This window comes from Camelus ferus, chromosome 14 (assembly GCF_009834535.1).
Source record: "Camelus ferus isolate YT-003-E chromosome 14, BCGSAC_Cfer_1.0, whole genome shotgun sequence".
Lineage (NCBI taxonomy): Eukaryota > Metazoa > Chordata > Mammalia > Artiodactyla > Camelidae > Camelus > Camelus ferus.
The window spans coordinates 61,160,093-61,178,836 of NC_045709.1; the positions used below are offsets into that span (position 1 = coordinate 61,160,093).

An 18,744-nucleotide genomic window follows, 5' to 3' on the forward strand; every position below is an offset into this window, starting at 1 on the left:
AGTCAAATACCTGTGATTTATTATCTCAGAAGGACACTGAGCCCTAGGACCAGAACAAAAACAAGTTATTTGCACCATGCCCAGGCCAGAAACAAAAAGAAAACTGCGAGAGTTCCTGGGCACAGCTGGGTTTTGCCAGATCTGGATCCCCGGGTTTTCAAGAATAGCCAAGCCCCTCTACGAAGCAACTGCTGGATCAGGAAAGGAAACCCTCAAATGGGAAACTAAACAAGAAAATGCCTTTAGGCAATTAAAGGAACTTCTAACCCAAGCCCCAGCACTAGGCTTACCAGATATAACACGAGAGTTTAGCCTGTTTGTACATGAAAGAGATCAAACCGCTCTTGGAGTCCTGACTCAGAATGTGGGGCCATGGCAGTGCCCTGTGACCTATTTATCTAAAAGACTGGACCCTGTTGCATCAGCATGGCCACCCTGTTTACGGGCCCTAGCTGCCACAGCCCTCCTGGTCAATGAGGCAGACAAACTCACACTGGGACAGACTTTAAATGTAAAAGTGCCCCATTCTGTGGTGGCCCTGATGAATGGCCCAAGTTTCAAATGGATAACTAACACAAGGATGACCCACTACCAGGGGCTTCTATGTGAAAATCCAAGAGTCCGTCTAGAGACTGTGCGAACCTTAAACCCAGCCACATATTTGCCTGAGGGGGAAGGGCAGCTGGACCACAACTGTGAAGAAATCACCAAAGAGGTGTACGTGAGCAGGTCTGAACTAACAGACAAGCCCCTGCAAAACCCAGACCTGAAACTTTTCACAGATGGCAGCAGTTACATGCAGGATGGACAACAGTGAGCAGGTTATGCTGTAACAACAAATTGAGAGGTAATAAAGGCAGAGTCCCTTCTCCCAGGATGGTCTGCTCTGCGAGCAGAGATCTAGGCACTGGTCCAGGCACTAAGGGAAGGGAAAGGAAAACAAGTCAATATACACACTGATTCCAAATATGCATTTGCAAACTTGTACGTACATGGAGCCATCTATAAGGAGAAAGGACTTTTGACTACTGGGGGAAAGGAAATCAAAAACAAGAAATTTTACAGTTACTGGAGGCAGTATAGGATCCAAAGGAAGTGGCCATTATTCACTGTAAGGGACACCAAAAAGGAAATGACCCTGTGAGCCAGGGGAACAGGCTGGTTGATCAAAAGGCAAGAGACGCAGCTGCCTGGGAACACTCAGTAATTAAAGTTACAGCAGCGCCAGAGCTACCCACTACCCCAGAATATAGCCACAATGAAAAAAAGTGGGCACAGGTTAAACAAAGAAAGAAAGGAAAGGACGGGTGGTGGATCATGACGGATGGAAGGGTTTTCATCCCAGAATGACTAGCTTATCATATAGTCCAACAACAGCACGAGGGCACACATATGGGAAAAATGGCTTTGGAGGCCCTCTTAAAGTGATATTTCCTAATTTCTCATCTCCCTACTCTGTGTGCATCAGTTTCCCAACGCTGCTTGCTCTGTGCACAAAACAATCCAAAACAAGGGCTCACTGGGCCAATGGGAATACAACAATGCGAATTGGCTCCCTTCAAAGATTTAGAAGTGGACTTTACTGAACTTGGGCCCAGTAAGGGCTATAAGTACCTACTGGGTTTTGTCTGCACCTTCACAGGGTAGGTAGAAGCCTACCCCACCACAGAGAAAGCAAGGGAAATGACAAAGGCTCTCCTCAGGGATGTTATCCCTAGATTTGAAATGCCTACCTCCATCGGGTCTGTCAGTTGACCCACCTTCGTGGCAAAAATTGAACAGCAAGTGGCAAAGGCACTGAGCATCCGCTGGAACCTGCACACAGTATACCGGCCTCAAAGCTCAGGAAAAGTAGAATGAATGAACAGAACTCTAAAACAAATGATAGCTAAAATCAGCCAAGAAACCAGCTCCCCTGGGTGGACATTTTACCCCTGGCTCTGTTGCAAATTAGATGCACCCCAAGATTTAATATTGGGTACTCTCCCTTTGAAATCCTCTATGGGCGACCACCACCTTTAGTCAGGATGGGAAATTCCACCCCAAAAATAGGGAATTTAGGGCTCCACCAACAACTGTTGGGACTAGGACAAATAGTACGAGAAGTTTGGGGTTGGGTAATAGAGAGAACCCCCATTTCATTAGGGGTCCAAGTACATCTCCATAAACCTGGTGACCAAGTATGGGTGAAGGATTGAAAAAAGGAACCTCTCACACCAACATAGAAGGGACCATATTTAGTGGTATTAACTACCTACAGCTGTTAAAGTTGCAGGAATCATCCCTTGGATCCACCATACCAGGGTTAAGAGAGCGACTTCACCTCAGACAGAGGGTCCCTGGAAAATTGAGAGTGTCCCGGGAGACCTGCTCAAGATCAAGATCAAGAGGGACCAGAAAAGGATCGACAAGCCCTGCTCTAGCTACACCTGGGAGCTGGCTAGTCAACGCATGGCTGAAGCTTGAGGAAAGCTCAGTGAAGCTGTTAAATGTATTTATTTTGTGCTTCATTGCTTATTTCCTTGTTTGCTATACTAGTCTGCATATTAGCAGTGGGGCTAGCTAGCGCCGCCCCACCTGACTGGAACATAGGCCATAGAATCCTGATAGTTATTTTATATCTTGTTATAATTAGTGCCATCACTGCAGCATCATGTCTAAGATAATCATAAGGCTGATGTTACTGACGCTAATGCCCTCACTCTCCTTGGCTGTACAATGCACCTGCACAGAACTGGGTGACAGGTGGTCCATGTACCCACCTGTACTTTCAGCTTACAGGTGAATTCAGCCATGATCTCCAATGAATAGCAGAAACCCCGGGAACTCTGCAAAATCAGATTGACTCTCTGGCTGAGGTGGTCTTACAAAACAGGAGGGGTCTGGACCTACTCACGGCCAAAGAGGGGGGACTATGCCTCTTCCAAAATGAAGAATACTGTTTTTATGCCAATCAATCAGGAATTGTCAAAGGGATGGTTCAAGAGTTATAAGACTGAGTAGAAAAGAGAAAACATATTTTAGATAAGAGCCCATGGACAGGGTCCTGGAGCTGGACCTCCTGGCTGGCACCATTCATAGTTCCCTTGTTCCTGATTTTTGCAGTTCTGCTGTTTGGGCCCTGTGTCTTAAACTTCCTGACCCACTTTGTCAGTGAGCAGATAGAGGCTATAAAACTTCAGATGTTAGCCTCCAATTATGAGCCCCTGCAACAGATAAGTGATGATGCTTACTCCAACTAGGGTTGTGAAAGCATCAAGAGGAGGGAATGTGAAAGAAAAGCAGGGCTGGGCTAATAAGATAACTCACAAGTCTAGAAATGTAAAAGAAAAGCCAGGCTGGGCTAACAAGATAACTCACAAATCTAAGCCAGGCTAGGCTAAAAAGATAACTCACAAATCTAAGTATTGGAATACTGATCTGAGTTCTGCTGAACTAACTGGTAAATCTAAGTTAATTAGTGTTGGTTTGCTGATTCCCTGGTTTTTTTTTTTTTTTTTTTTTTTTTTTTGGCTAGCCAGCTGGATTTTCAGAGATATATCTGGCTTTGGCTTTGGCATGTTGGTTTGCTGCCTCCCTGCCTCCACTTTTGTGATAATGATGCTGCTAAAGCTGTTCCATGCCTATTGGCTGAGTACCTCAAGCTTGTACTTAACCCTATAAAACCTCATGTGCACGTCTTGGAGGTGCTCAGAGCTTCGGAGCAGAAGCCCTTCTGAGCCCACCGGCATAATACATCTGAGTATTCCAACCCTCCGAGTGGTGCTTGTTCCTTGGCTGGCCTGTCGTTTCTGTAACATGTGTATTATTTATTTATTTATTTTCTTTAAGAAAGTTGGTCTGTGCCATCCAAAAGGTACAAGTATAGTATACATATGGTGGCCAAGCAAATAAATTGGGATTCTGAACAAACCTTTGATTGTACCAATTCTCAGGGTTTTTGCCATCTTAACCTTTGTTGCATCAGCCTGGACCATAAAGGCCTTTAGTTTTTTGGGGGAGTAAACTTTTGAATCTTATTTAGGTGGTGTACCCCCAACTGTCTTGTGGAAAAGTCTCATCATCTTCTTAGTTTAAAATCACTATATATATATAAGATAGATATATATATATATATATATATATATGGGATATATATATCATTGACGGCCAAGTGATGGATCCCTTAAATTGGAAAAACTTCTAAATTGGTAAATAAAAGTTTAGAGAACTCTCTTTATAAAGAGCTGTTTTATTGGTACCTTTAAAAATCAATCAAATTTAAAGATATCTATCTATCTATCTATCTATCTATCTATCTATCTATCTATCTATCTATATCTAATGGCTAACCTAAGAACTCCCTTAATTTAAAAATAAGAAAAACTAGTTTGAAAAGCCTTATTTGTGTTTTCCCCTTCCCCTCAATGAGTTTTAGAAATGCTAATTAAAACATTAGGATAATGTTAATTACATTGAGTAAATAAAAAAAGACTATAGAAAAAGTCTGAAGATTTTTTTCTTAACAAGGAAAAAATAAGGGATTTATTGAAATGGTTAAACATTTTCCTTTTTTTTTTTTTTTTACCATTTTTTAAACACCTTTATTGAGATGCAATTCACATATCATATAATTATCCTTTTAAAGTGTACAATTTAATGTTTTTTACTGTTTACACAGATGGTTATTTAAAATGGGGTAAATAAAATGGACACTTATAAATTAAAATACAAGGTTTAGATACTACAATATGTAAGATTAAAAAGGCCAAAGCACCCCCACCCACACAAAGACACTGTTTATTTAAGTTTAAACAACTCCACTCTACCCCAGTTTAAAATACATATTTTATAGTGCTGGAAATAAAATATACACTGAGATACTTGATCAATGACTGGGGCAAAAGTTAGACCAATTAATCAAATTTAAAAATTGACAAGGGCCTAAGTTCTTTGGCTCAAACTTCTCTGTGGATCCTTGAGACTTTTATATAAAATTAGATGAAATGGACAACAGATAAAAACAAAGCTTCTAAGACTCTTTCTAAACACAAGACTTATTAATTAAACCTAACAAAAACTAAAATTAAAGGTATAAGAATTGGTAAAATTGAGATAAAAGTTTATAAAATTGGTATATTTAAATGGGCTTTATGTTAACTTCTTTTGCTTAATTATGTTGTGGTATAGATATGTTTCAATGGTATTCAATACCTTTCTTGGTATTTTAAGCCTGGGCATATATATCTGCCCCTCAGGAAATATTAATTAAACATAGTAAAGAAAACTAATAATGTCACCTGAGCCATACAGTATTAAATAAAACTAAAAACTAATATTCAGGGGCTAATAAAAATAATAATAGAGATATATGCTTGGTTTAACTTGTAACTCAAGAAAGAGAGCCCTTATTAAATGCCTTATGCAAACCTTTGAAGACATCTTAAACTAAACCCTAAAGTTGTAATCATGGAACTCTTTGGAGGTCTTCACACTGATGCAGAGAGATAAATTGGAGGGTATGCCATTGGACCTAAGTGACTGTCAGTGAAAATTACTGCAAACCACAACAGTAAACAAAGAATGCTGAAGTCATCAAGTCATCAGTGGCTGCTGCCACCCCCCAGTGTAGACAAGCCTGCAGCTCAGCCTCTGCAGCCATTCACAATGTGCACTCTGAGGGCACTCAGAATAAGAAAGGACAGGATACTGGCCCCAGATAGCTAGAAGCTTGTCAAAGGAATGATTTCAAGGAGCCCAAATGTTTGCTCCTTCCCGTACATAGAAAAGCACTAAATCCTTTAACTTGAGATACCTGGTTTCTTTAACAGTAATCTTTAATTTTATGACCACCTGGTCTATGTTGTAAAATGCTGTATATCCTGGCTCCTCCCCTACCTCTTTAGAACAATCTGAGAGGCAGTCATACCAGGCTTCAGTCCTCAGAAATGTCCACCAAATAAAAGATAACAATAAACTTTTATGCTGTGCATTTATTTCAGTCAGCATTTGGAATATATTTAAACACAATAAGAGGAAGTTACAAATATGAGGTCCACACATGATTGTAAAAATCACATGGGGTAAGAATACACAGGGAGAACCACAATGTTGAACTAGGGCTGGGACTTAAAAGGTATTTATTACTTTTAAGAAATGAAACCAATAATGTATTGTACTCCAGTGGTTAATTGGTAAATGTGACAAAGTAAATTCTTACACTTATCTAGCTCATCATCCAGTGAGTGAAACACATCTCACATGTCAGACTAATGAGAATAGAGATACTTATTTTTCATGGTAACTACTTTTTTTTTTAATTTTAACTTTGGTAAACTGCCAAACTTTAGATAGATAACAAAGTAGAAGATTAAATTAGCCTTGTGGGATGAACAAAGTGGGTTGAACAGCCAGATGTGAACATATAGACCAACAGTAGAAGTTATTATACTGAAGAAAACATATATATATATATATATATATATATATATATATATATATATATATATATATATATATATATCCATGTAAAAATATACAAAGCATGAGACATGACAGTTCTCCTTGTTTAAGAAAAGACCTAAAGTTCAAAAAAGAAACCCCTCTATTTTCACGTTGCCTAATAAACTTAAAGCCTCCTTTCATTATCCTCTTTGAGAAAAGATGAATGAATCAGGATGAAGGGTGTTGATATTTTCCTAGATTGCTTGTGAAGACTTTTCTAAACATTATGTGTATTATATAATACTATATAGTATTCATCCTATACATTTTATTGATTATTTTTTTCAATAACAGACAACTTCTTTTCCTCCCCATCTTGCTGGCCTATGTGTTTGCACAGAAGTGCATACACACACACACACACACACACACACACACACACACACACACACACACACATACATAAAGCCATGACAAATATTTTATAAATGTACTCCATGGGCTTTAGAGTAGCTGTGACAGGATTACCAGAATAGTCTCATGGCTTAAGTGAGAAAGGGGAAAGACTAAAATAAAGATAAAATGCATCCTTCCTTTGTTTTGTATTAAGCCAAAAAGAACAAACAGGAACATTCTAAGAGGCCTCTAGGAGAGGACCTCAAACAGAAAACCAGTCAGGCTGCTACAATCTTTTCTTGAGTACAATTTGCAATTCAAAGAGGATTTAGGAGGGCAACTTTTAATCTCTAACCCAAGTGAGGGTTTCAGGATGGAACTCTGGAGATGGGCAAGGCTCTAGTGATTTCCCCCAGATGAGATTATTCCTTACTCTTGTATCCACTGTTGTGTCAAGGGCCCCCTGTAGCATCTGGTCTCATATAATTCTTAATAGATGCCTTACAACTGGGATGAATTAGGAGACTATGACTCTTAATCTGCATTGTAATTGAGGACACCAGAGTGGGAGACCTGTTGATTAGATGCCTTTGTCTGATTCTTCTGTGCATGCCATTTATCAAGTGCTTTATAATCTTATTATCTACTTAATTAGTCAGGAGCAGAACAATGGATTCCAGAAAGAAGGTTTCAACATGTTAAAATGCAGTAAGACCATACAGTAGTTGCAGGAAAGGAAAAAAGAAGTAGAGTAACTGAATTACTCCTCAGGATGGCACACTTTAGCCCTTTGGCCCAGATAGTTAGCAAACTATGTGCCAAAGCTTATTTGGCTGGCATTGGCTGAATATGAAATTCACAACCACTCACCTATTAAGTCATTCTACATTCTGTAGAACATGCAATTGTGCTGAAGTTAGTGTCAATATGAGGTGGGGATACTGACTTTTGACATGGTGAATTATTAAGGATAATAGAAAAAATTAGTGGAGTAACTGCAAATGGGGCAGAGATATTTTGATGCCTCCTAAGTTAGAAAATACATCCAGTAGATCAGGCAAAAAACATTATAGGACTGAATAAATAAGATTCAGAAGGTAGTGTTATTTTATGTATTTGGAAGAAAGTCAAGGTCCAGAAAAATGGGAAAGGTACAACAGAAATCTTTTAATTGGAACAGCCTGTCTCAGTTGTTAATAACTTTAAATACTTCCTTCTAAGTTAGTTGGATCTTCAAAGATGTAAAAGAACACCTATTTATTTAATTTATTTTATTGTACATTATTATTGTTAATCAGCTTCTCCTCTGTAGATTGGTCAAGATGCCTCAGAGTGGAACTAGGATGGATTAAATGAAATTGTGTACTGTTAGCATCAGTACTAACTTTGACCACAATAATTGCTGCCCTGTCAACAGGGGAATGGAATGAAGTAATTGATTTGCTAAGTTTATTTCATTATTCCACTAGTAGAAGTTAACTGGCTTTAAAAATATCTACATGAGAGTACCTACGTTATGGGTCCTCACTGTTGTAACGATGCTATGTAATAGAGGATTGGGAAGACTGGGTAGAAGCTATAAAGTCCTTATCAGTGTGAAGGGTCTATATGGCCAATTCATTGTGGTACTTGTACAGAACAATCAGAGTCAGGTAAGGTAAAATGACGTCTTTCCCATTCCGAAGAGTGCCCAAGGACATCTGCATTCTCTAATCAGCAGCAACTTTAAGAGCACTTAGACAAATGAAAATGGAAAGCTCTCCAATTTAATAATAGCCTCTCCTGGAGTAAAATGTTTGGCAAAAAATTGTAAAAGATATGAATAAATATAGTGTATTTTATTCCCAGGAAACACTGTAATGAAATCCACATAGTTCATTTCACTGATGTATCTGAAAGAATGGTGTACATACAGTACGATATACACATTCCACAAAATTCCAAAATTTCACTTACTCTATGATGGGTCAAGTATATCCTTTCATATTCAAACTTTGCCAATAAGATGTTATAGCAGAAAGTGTGTGCAGTCTGTTTCTATTTATGTGTATGGTAATTAGTTGGCATGGTGCTAATATCAAGGTGCATATTAAAGGGAGTAATGGTTATATTACTAAACACTTGAAAGGCACAATTAAAATAAGAAATCTTAATTTGGCAATTTTTTTTTTTTTTGTTAAGAATTCAGTAAAATGCTAAGGAATAAGAATCCTAAATGCCCTGGCACTATAAGATTGATACTGGCTTTTTTCTTGGAATACAAAGACAATGCAGATCAGGCAGATAACGTAATTACAAAGGGAAACATAACCTAGTAGCACATAGGAGAAATGATTACACAAATAGTATTTTTTTAGACTCATGGCAAACTTGCTGCAAGGATAGAGTATTATTTTGTAAAATCCGAAATTTATGTTCCCAAATGTCCAGTTATTGCCTAATTAAATAGAATTTGCTGGTCATACAGACCCAGAGCTTGAGGTTGTTACTGCCATTTTATATATCTATTATCCTGATATAGTAACATCTTCTGCCATTGGCTAAGGATCCCTAAGAAATGTTATAATCAATTCATTATTGATTAACAAGAAAAGGCTTATTGAACTCTTGAATAGGGCTAGACATATAATTGGAATTTTGTAAACAATATGGGGGCTAAAACATGCACAAGCACCAACAGGTTCAAGAGCTCAGTCATATGGAGTTTTTATTCATTTTAACTTTTGTGTTAGGATATTTGGTACAATGATATTTACTGAAATTACTATCACCTGTCAATTAAATTGGCCCTATCTCTTTTTGATATGGAATTAAAACATGTCTCACCAGATTTATGAGGAAATATCTCTACAGATCTTAAAAAAAATTAAATACTGATTAAAGATAGATTGATAGGTTGGATATAGCCAGACATACCATAATACAAACAAAAATACACCCAAATATACAATAGAAAAGAGTGTAAAAAGGTAAAACTACTGCATTTGTATTTGTATTACAAACACTCAGGTCCTGGCAGGTTCACTCGGGATTTGGGCAGAGTGAAGAACATGCTCGGATCCATAGGTATCCTTTATTGTGGAGGAGTACACAGGAGACAATGGTGGCGATGGTGGAAAATACCACCCACCTTTTATATCAAGGCAAACAAAGCTGGCTTCTAGGCAACTATTATCTAAGATCTAACCAGTACACTTGTGTAGTGCATATCATGCTTCTATAACACTACGTGGGTACTGCACATGCGGGACAAGATATCTGAGTCACTGAGCACCAAATGTCCAGTGAAGGAGCCTGAATGACTTCATTTTCCCTGCAGTATTTATGTTCCCTCCCAATCTGTATCTCCTATTACAACTTAAAACAGAAGAAGCACGATTTATATGGATTCTTTTATCGATGAGTTCTCTCTGTTTTGTTCTTTCTATTTGAAGGGAGCAAAAGTATCTGTGACCATAAATTGGCTTGAATTTGAACTACCCGTTGATAATTGCATAAGATATTAAGGTGATACTAACCTTAATTGAATCAAGATCACTTTCCTAACCATCCTGAAACCTGAATCAGTTTTTGCACTTTGTTCTTATTCATTGCTCTGGATCTTTTTCAAAACCAACCTCCTTTATTCTTCATATTTTGGGTTTGTTTTCTTATTCTTTTTAAAATTTTGACTGAGAATTTATATATTTTCAACACTTATTCATGCCTTTTAAAAGCTATTTATTGATGTACAATATAAATACAAAAGGGTGCACATAAGAATGTAGCTCACATAACTTTAACAAACTGACTGCTTTCTTAAACTAGCATTCTAGATCAAAAATCATAACGTTTTAAAAGCCCTTTATTTCCTTTAAGTTTCTATCCTCTTTCAAAGCAGCATTCTATGTGATAGTCTACAGTATTTTTTCCAATAGTGTATATTCTTTTATGTCTTGCTGCTTTTACTTGTCATAATGCTTATGAGATCTATTCATATTGTAAACAGTCCAAATAATCCATTCTTACTACTGAAAATAATTACATTATATGAATATGCTATAATTTTCTTGCACAATTTAATTTATATTTACAATTTTTTCTTGGGCATCTGGTGGTCTCATGTTCTGGGTCAATTAAAATAGTACTGTCAAGAACACTCTAGTACATATCTTATGGTTAGTATATATTGTAAATACTTCTATTAAGTATGTAAATATTAGGTCAAAAGATCTTCAATTTTTTTAATTTAAGAGATACCTTCAAGGTAGATAATTTTCCAAAGTGATTGTACCCATTTAATTTGCCATCAACAGTATGTGAATATTTATTTGTTCACATTCTCACTGAATCTTGCTATTGTCTTTTCAACTTTTGCCATTTAAATGGCTGTATAGTAGATACATTTTACTTTGAAGCTGTATTTTGAGCTAGTGATTTTCCTACAAGGGCTAGTTTAGTTTTGGTTTATAATTTGGCATGTGAAGATTTAATAAGAATTAAGTTCTAAGTATTTTGCAAATTTTCTTTTTTTCTCTTTAACCCAACATACACTTTGTTAATTACTAGATATGAAGATTTTACATCATCTCATTGATTTCTAATTTTATTGTGTCATGGTTAAAACCATGATCTTGTGATGTTTCTTTTGAATATGAGATGTTATTTTCTCTAGTCTGTGGTTTATTTTTAATATACCTTGTGTGTTCTCTATTTTCAATGCATATAATTCTATAAATACATCCATTAGTCAAAATTATTTGTGCAAGCCCAGGCAATTCTATTCACAGCGAATAATAACAATTATCAGATGTTGAACCTCAGAGAATTAGTGGATGTTAACAATGAAAGTTAACTTTGATCAAATATAAATTTGATTTTTTTTCCCTGAAATTCTTCTTTACCTCTTCAAATTTATGGGCAGTGCTGAATCTGGTTTTAGTGTGAATTCCAGTATCTATGTTTCAGTAGGCTTGATCTACATTCTAGTCCCATTTGGTGTATATCCTATAGTTCTAGTCTCTTGAGTTCGATAGCCAGCTCCATAAATATTCAGTAACTTGGATCTCAAGAAAAAAGCAAATGGTAAATTGAATTGTAACATATCCTGCTTCAGCTTGGAAGATTCTCCATGAGCTTATTGCTCTTGACTTTAATTAATGTAGCTTCATAGTTTAGTTTTAATAGTTTAATATTACACATGTAAAATGCATTCCTCCAAGCCACAATACCCTACTGACATACTGAATTTATTTAATGTTGATAATGCTTATGAAGTAACTATAACTGCATTGTAAACCTTACAGTTACTTTCTCTTACTGTTTATCTTCCCCTTATACTATGGGTAAGACCACAATTCTGTTCTTGAATTTTCTTATCTGTTTCTTTTTGTTTTATTTAGGAAATAAAAATGTGATTCTTATGTGAAAGATTATAGAAAAGCAACGGAAATGTGAAAATATCCCCATTTTTCAGTGAATTATTACCTGAGACTATATTCTTGATCTGATTGCAAGTTAAGGCTGTTCTTCAATGAGATACCTGTGCCATGCCCAACACAAATGTTCTCAAACAGGAGCATCAACACACACATACTCAACCGTATGTAAGAAGGAAAAACTAGAACTCAGGATAGTAGCTTCTATGGTAAAAATGTTATTATTCAGGGAATATGACTGACATATCACTTGCCTGATCTTGGTCATTTTTCAATGAATTGTGATTCACAGAATATTAGATAAATGAAACCTTGGAAGTTATTGTACTCTGACAAAGTAACTAAAAACATGCAGAAATAGAAACAGTAACATAATAATAAACATATCCCAATACTCCTATATTGTACAATTTGGATTGTGCTTGTATATTTACTACAAAATTCTACAAGTTTATTTCTCAGATCTCACAAAATAAATATGAATTGCAACTCATGTGGTGAACTGATAAAATTTTGGAAACTATGACCATGGAACTGTGCACATACTTCAGAACTAAATACTTAACCTCCATTATGGAATTTATATGCTAATAGACACCAGGCACTGAACAACCATTCATTTTTGAAAAATAAAAATTATATACGGATATTTTCTAACCTGTGTTCTTTTGAACTTTATAAACATATTCTCTAATAATATTTTCTCAATTCATAAGCATGAAATGAAACAGAAAAGAGACATTGAATACAAAAAAAAAAAATCAGAAATGAAAGTAGCACATGACCAGAATAGCAGACAATGCAAAAGAAATAAAAATTACAGGAGCATTCATTTTCTATATACATCGTTTAAATTATATATTAAAAGATTTATATGCACCATTTATTAAAAACATCAAAAACTTACCAATCATACAAAATGAATGGTATCAGATAGCATTTTCCTTCCTTATATCACCCAGGATATTTAATTTAACTTGTTTTCTAAAAGCAAGATTAACTTAAAAAACATTTTACTGTAAATTTTAGTAGTAGATTTTTTTCATCTTTTCTCTACATCGGAGCATTGAAAATCCAAATAAGAATATACAGAATGGCATTTCTGTCATCTTTTGTTAAAGCTATTTGTTTTTCAATTTACCCCCCAAAATTGAGTTATTGTAGCCTCTGGGAACTATCCTCACATTATAAAACCATCATACAATTTAGAATGATTGGCAGGTACCAATGACAAGGGGTCAAAACTCGACCAGTGGGGGACATGTGTCAACAATGATGCACAGATGTATCCCAATATTTATAGAATTCTTTTATATCTGTGTATTTTGTATCAATCCCCAATTTTCTTAAATCTGGAAAAATGTTTCATAAGCTGAAAAGAGTAAATAATGGAATAAAACTTTAAGGGTAAAATACATTGATAAATCACAGTTGATGATACAAAGTTGTGCAGCACTGAAAATGAATTAAACAACAAACTATTTTTCCAATATTTCTTGAACATAACATGATCAATAATAGAAGACTTTGTACCAATAAAGGATAATGGAAGGAATTAAATAATAGCAAAATTGAATACAGAGATAATAAGCTTTTTTTTTTTTTTTTGAAGTTATCCTGAAGGAAGTTGCAGGTAAAAATGTCAGAATTCAAACAAGACTTCATAGAAGCCACATGAATATTCTCTTTAAAATAAGCACATACAGGTTAAAATAAATACTGATGTACACCATGAGAGCTTGTTGATTGCAAAATAAGCGTATATGTGTCAAATATACTTCTAAGAAAAGTTATGAACACAGAATGTTTATGTGTTAATAAAATAAAAGTACAGTTTCCTAATATTTCACATCATTACTGTGATAATTACATGTAGAACTAATTAGAGGATGCACAGGATAGTGAAAATTTTGGTGTCACAATTTTTCCTCATTTAGAGCTCATCACTCAATTTTCTTTAAAAATTCTTTGTAAATACTTTTTGATTTTAATATAAAGGACACATTTATTGTCTAATGTGAACCTCAAGTAATTTATAACTCACCAATTTTGGTGAGTTATGTTATAAGGCTTGCATGTAAGAATGACTTCAAGATGTGTGGGCTATGTAGGGCTTGTACTTGGAAGGCTCCCACACTTGGTTCAATGCTCTACTGCTGCTGACTTGAAATTCTTAATAATTTTTGAACAGAAGTCCCACTTCTGATTTTTCACTGGGCACTGTAAATTATGTAGCTAGTCTTTCATGTCTCCTTTAAAATTGAAAACCTATTTTGCTCTTTCTTCTACTTCTCCATATAGGCACATCTCTGAGAAATTCCAGTGCTAGTAAAACAATCTTTAGGATGGATTGCTATCACTTTTTTATTTCTTCTATGTGGAAAACTTCTGAGGGATATTCTAAATTGTCTAGAGATGTGACATCATATGATTATTATTGTTGCCTGGGGATTCCTTTGTATTGTTTTTCTCAAGCATTTTATTGCTATAGATTAAAATAGGGCACACTTGGAAACAGATTTGTGAGGAAATGATGGATATAATGCTTTTAGAATCATTATGGGACATTCATTGGGAGATATCTAGGAGGCATTTGGTGAAATGGTCTGGAGTTTAAGAGACTGGTTTAGGATGGGAGTCAATGACATATATGTTTTTCATGAAGCCATGGCTGTGGATGTCAGCTGTAAGGACAAGTTTGCAAAGTAAGAAGTTTAAAGCCAGAGCCCTAGGAAATGCTGGCTTACAAGATTCCAATGAGAAACATATACTAGACAAACATAGCATATCAGTATGAAAAAAAGAAACTTGAAAGAGAATACAGTAACAAAATTTAGGAGATTGCAACACCTTTATCTTTGTCTTAGGTTATTGTCAATTTGGATTGTTCTCTACTTTTTCAGAGAAGTTTATCCTATGTATTTTCCATAAATTTCTCAATTTTCTTGTCAAAATCTTCTTTATGTTAAAGATCATGCTCAAATATCACTCTTTTTTGCTCTATTCTCTCGTTTTCAGATGGGTTGTCATTCTGTTAATATTCCTACAATTTTCTTTTTCTACATCTCTTTTATCTCTTAGTTTTCCTTGTAATAGGAATCTTTAAATTTTGTTTTCATTTTTTCTCCTGCTTTATAGATGGTTTTATAAATAATTCTTGTCTAAATAACCCTGAATCTCCATCAGGAAGTAATGTAGCCCAGTGTGTATTTGTGTATGTTAATGAATATATGTTAAGTTGAAAAAAAAATTGTCAGAATTGATCAGAGACTACCTACCTAAGCAAAACAGCTAGTGGCCCTGGCCTGGAGCCTGTGAATGCCTTTAGGCATTCCAGTCCAAAGCCCACAGAGCCAGTTCCATGCAAGGATTTGACCTCTGGAGCAGGCACATTAGGGTTCTTGACACTTGCAGAGTGCTAGTGGCAGGTGGAGATGCATCCCTTTCTCCTTCACACTTAGTTCCAGATTTTCAGGCCCCAGGCCAGAAGCAATTTTGCTTTCCACCAACTTCTGCACTCTGGAATGCAATTCATAATCTTTTAAGATCTCTAGAGTGAAGCTGTCTGTGAATGGGATTCTAACTTTTTTGGACATTGGAGCAAAATATAGCAAACATCAATATTTCAACAGAGCAGATTGTTGGATAGATTGAACAGCAGGCCCAGGGACATCTATTAGTGGTACAACTTTGTTCATCACTGGCTTATTAATCACATAAACAGGTCAGCCTCTCATTACCTAAACTGTCTCTGGTGGACATGAATAAACCATCATGCAAGTACCTGCATCTGGGACACAGAACATTTGTAGCAGGTATAGTTGGATCTATTGAGATAGATCTAGATCTAGGGAGAAAAAGGGAGGACAGTCTTTGTAGGCCAATAGGACCAGACTCACCAGATCATCATCCAGCAGCCACAGACAACTGTCACTGCCAGCCAGACACAAACACAGCAGCAGGTTGCTGTCTAGAGGCAGCAAATAGCACAGACTGTTGAAGGATGGGCTGTCTTCTATCAGCCATTTAACGCAGATGGCATTACTAATGGCAAGGCATGACCACCATCCCAGCAGCCAGTTTGGTAGGGGTACAGACTGTTCAGACAGGAGGCAAAACCAACACAACCAACAATGGCCTAACATAACTCTACTGGTGGAAGGCTATATAATCAATTAAGGAGGGATGATCATAATAGTGCCTGGAGCTGGCTCTGTGCCTGCTGTCTAAGGAATCTCTTTTTCTAGGGCAGAGACCTCTGAGGAAGAGTCTATTTATATGAATGCCAAACAGTATAACTAACTTTGTAAGAGGAGGCAAGTCTGGAATAAAATAGAGATAGAAACAAAATGCCAAAAGAAAGAAGGAAATGTTGGCATAAATCATGCCTTAGCCCAGAAATGTGGTAAAAGTAGAGAATATTTCTCTCCAAAGGAAAAGGATAGTCTTCCATATAAAGGAGCCACACCAAAAAATGAAGAAAGCAAGCAAGCAAGCAAGCAAGCAAGCAAACAATGACACAACACAAATCATCTGAGTCTTCTGCCAGGCCGTGTAATGGAGATGATCAAGATCATATTCCTTGCCACTGTTTCTCATTGTTCCTGGAAGTTATTCAACTCTTTTGAAGGGATAGTTACAATCAAATTCTGCCCTTTTGTACAAGACAGAGACCACTTAATTTTTAATAAGAAGCTCAGTACTATAAATACAGCAACATCTTGCAAATTGAAATTTCAAAACTTTGTCTCATCCATCCATCCCAGATATTTTGCAGATAGTGGATGTGATTGATATTTTATAGATTAGGATGAATCAAGGGATCCATGCCAGCCCAGCAGTACCACAGAAGCACTTATGTTGATTGGTGAAACAGACCATTCAACTCAGCAAGGAAGTGCAAACTTCTCAATCTAAACTACAGTCAGGGAAGCCAGAGCCCAATCCTTCCCACGAGAATTTGATTAGACAACATCCATCCTTCTGGTTGGGTAGCTCATTCTGACTAACTGTATGGACACTTTATATTTCTTTGTTTCAGATATCTAATGAAACCCACTTTTCTATGAAATAAACTTTGAGGAATATTGAGTTAAGCTTTAATTTTGTTTTTATGGAATATAACATAAAGCTGACATGCTCATATACACATGAAATAAATGACACATTTATTAATAGTGAATTGTTTTTATAAAAAATTGAGATATTTGATATGATTTATTTACTACTACTGTTTTCAATATGTGAATAATATACATTTGCAATATTGTGGCTACTGGTTATTGCAATTTTACATGTGTATTTCTGAAGTCATAACTTTCCATATTCTGAGAGTAAAAACTTCTTATTTTTCTCTCATTCTAATGGTTTGTGTTTTAGAATCTCATTAAGAATTCTTACATTTTTATTCAATTTTCTCTCCTAATCCATCAGGTAATCCTTTCTTAGTTCTGTCTGTGCTAACCCAAGAACACAAGAATACACCAAGGACACTCACTGTGGATATTTGCAGTGGAACATCATTCCAGTATATTCAAATAAATCCACCCACCATCTGCAAATTTTATTCTGTTTTCTTCCTAATTTCTTCCTCAAGGCCTTTCCTAGGCTGCCTTAATCCAAAATAACACCATTCTATCACTTGCTTCTCCCTGTGTCTTAGGATCTACCTGTGGATTAGGCAAGGCTATGAAAGTGTTTCTAGATGTATTTATCTCAGCATATTCATGGAGCTATGGGATCTTTTCATAAAGAATGAATTTTCAAACATGAATTAAAGAAGGATGTTCTAAACAATGATATAAACAAACCAAAACAAAAATCTTGACAGGGTCTACTGGTTCATTTTTGTTTTTGTTCCATATGCTTTTGGTGTCATAAATAAGAAATAATTGCCAAGATCAAGTCAGGAAACTATTCCCTATGTTTTCTTCTAGTAATTTTTACAGTTTCAGGTCTTACATTTAAGTTTTTAATCCATTTTGTATATTTGTATATTTTTGTGCATGGTATAGAATTTGTATATCTTTTGCATGTGGGTATTCAGTTTTCTCAACAACATTTGTTGAAGAGATTATCTTCTTTTCATTGTGTATTCTTGGCACTTTAATCAAAATTGACCATATATATGTACATTTATTTCTGAGCTCTCTATTCTGTTCCATTGGTTTATATGTATATGTTTATGACAGTACCTTACTGTTTTAATTGCTGTAGCTTTGTAATATATTTTGAAATTAATAAATGTGATGCCTTCAGTTTTATTCTTTTTTTTCTCAAAATGGTTTTGGCTATTCAAGGTCCTTTTTAGCTTTATATAATTAAAACTGCTTTTAAATTCTCTACACAATACCTTGGAATGGTAGAAAACTTTGCAAACTGTATATCTGATAAGAGGTTAATATCCAATATATATAAGAAATTCCTTTTTTAAAACATTTTTTATTGAGTTATAGTCATTTTACAATGTTGTATCAAATTCCAGTGTAGAGCACAATTCTTCAGTTAT

At 35.7% G+C, this 18,744-nt stretch overlaps 1 pseudogene; it reads left to right on the top strand.

The window, feature by feature from the left end:
* The first annotated feature begins 2,182 nt into the window (after nt 1–2,182).
* LOC116668475 lies at nt 2,183–16,777 on the top strand (annotated as a pseudogene).
* The last annotated feature ends 1,967 nt before the right edge of the window (nt 16,778–18,744 follow it).